Source organism: Cynara cardunculus, assembly GCF_001531365.2.
Source record: "Cynara cardunculus var. scolymus isolate 2C chromosome LG 5, CcrdV1, whole genome shotgun sequence".
NCBI classification, from domain to species: Eukaryota; Viridiplantae; Streptophyta; class Magnoliopsida; order Asterales; family Asteraceae; genus Cynara; species Cynara cardunculus.
Genome location: NC_037532.1, coordinates 17174075 through 17176234, shown reverse-complemented (window position 1 = coordinate 17176234; position 2160 = coordinate 17174075).

Below are 2160 nucleotides of genomic sequence, written 5' to 3'. Positions count from 1 at the left end.
GGATATTTGTTCTTTATTGTCAATTTATTTAACTCTCGATAATCAATACACATACGCATAGTGCCATCTTTCTTTTTCACAAAAAGAACTGGAGCTCCCCATGGTGAAGTACTTGGCCTGATAAATCCTTTGTCTGACAAATCTTTTAATTGCGTAACCAGTTCCTTTAATTCTGATGGAGCTAATCTGTACGGTGCTTTTGCTACAGGTGCTGCTCCAGGTATCAAATCAATCCTAAATTCAATAACTTTATCTGGAGGTAGCCCTGACAAGTCTTCTGGAAAGATTTCAGGATATTTACTGACAAACGAAATTAATTCTTGCTTACTCTTTTCTTTCTTGGCATCAATTATGTAAGCTAAAAATCCTTGGCATTTCTTTTGGATGCATTTTCTGTCTTTCATCACAGATAGCAAACTGGTACGATGGTCCTGATGATCACCATAAATTACGACTGCCCCTCTGTTAGGTAACATAATTCTAATCATCTTTTCATTGCAAACGATGTTGGCCTTATTTTATGCCAACCAATCCATCCCTACTACCACATCAAATTCTTTCATAGGCATGGGAAACAATCAGATGGGTAGCTTACAATCCTCAATCATGATAGTGCAGTTTTTAAACATATAACTCACAGATACTTGACCGTTAGCAGTATCAATTACTAACTTATTGTCAAGTGGCACAGAATTCATACGAGCACAAAAGGCAAATGATGGGGATACGAATGAGAAGTTTGCACCCGAGTCAAATAACACTTTAGCATGTAAGGAGTTTACGAAAAATGTACCTGTTACTACATCGGGTGTAGCTTCTGCTTCATGTTTGGTCATTTGAAAAGATCGACCCCGCGCCCCGCCCGTTGCTCCTCTGCCCACATTTGCTCTTCCTCGGCCTATTGATGTATTGTTCCCCATGGTTAACTGTGGGGCTTTCAATTGTGGACAATTTGGTTTGAGGTGATCTGGAGAATTACAATTAAAACACCTTTTAACTATTGGGCAAACATTCGACAAATGACCTGTTTCACCACATTTATAACATTTCTTTAGCTCAATCCTGCATTCTCCCTGATGAACTTGATGACATCGGGGACAAGTCCTTTCATTGAATCTTTGTGTGGGCCTGTTTCCATGCTTTACAACTTTTAGTCCTTTGTATCCGGTTGATGGACCTTCCCATTTCCTCTTTTCTATTGCTTTCCCTTCTTCTTGTTTGTTCTTGTTTCTTTCTGTTACCTTCACTGCGTCAACAGTCAATGAAAATGTAGCCGGATTCATGGCTATGACAAATTCTCGGATTGATGGTTTCAATCCTCCAAATATATCTTTCCACTTTTCTAGATTCTGAGGATATATAGTGTTCTGCAAATCTTGAATGTTCGATGAATTTCTCTGTATATTCCCTCACAGTTCTGTTTTCTTGTTCCAATTTTAGAAAATCTTCTTCCATTTGTTTAATGGCAGGTTTTGGGCAAAATTGCTCCTTGAATCTGTTGACAAACTCTAGCCATGTCATAGTTTGCAAAATACCTGTTTTGGCTAAGGATTCTACTTCCCACCAAAATAACGCATTTGATTTCAACACAGAGACTGCAAATCTGACTTTATCTGTTTCTGCACATCAGATGGTATTGAATACAGACTCTATATCTTTGATCCAACACATAGCTTTAATTGGATCTCTTTCTCCCAAGAAGGTTGGTAGTTTACAAGTTAGAAACATCTTTATATCTCCTTTCCTGTTATTGAGAATTGGAATTGATGGAGTAACTTCAATTCTGCCTGTCTCTATTCTGGCAGGATTTCTCAAAATAGAAGTCAAGGTTTCCCTTAGTTTTCCCATTTCTTCAGCTAATATGTCTCTTGTTACATATTCTGGGTGAGACATCTGTTCTTGATTCATATTTTCAAAGTTTGATTCTACTTGATTCATATTGATTTCGGGCTGGCTTATTCCGCCTCTGGTCTGTCCCTTACCTCTGCCTCTACCTCTACCTCTGCCTCTGCTTCTACCCTCAGAGGTGCCAATAGGAGCAACAGGGGATTCTTCTTCATTGGGGCGGGTGATCCTTTCCGACCTTCTTAATCTACTAGCCATCTGTGCATAACAAAGTTAATACACATATTTTCATATTCCCAAATATAATAAAGTGTC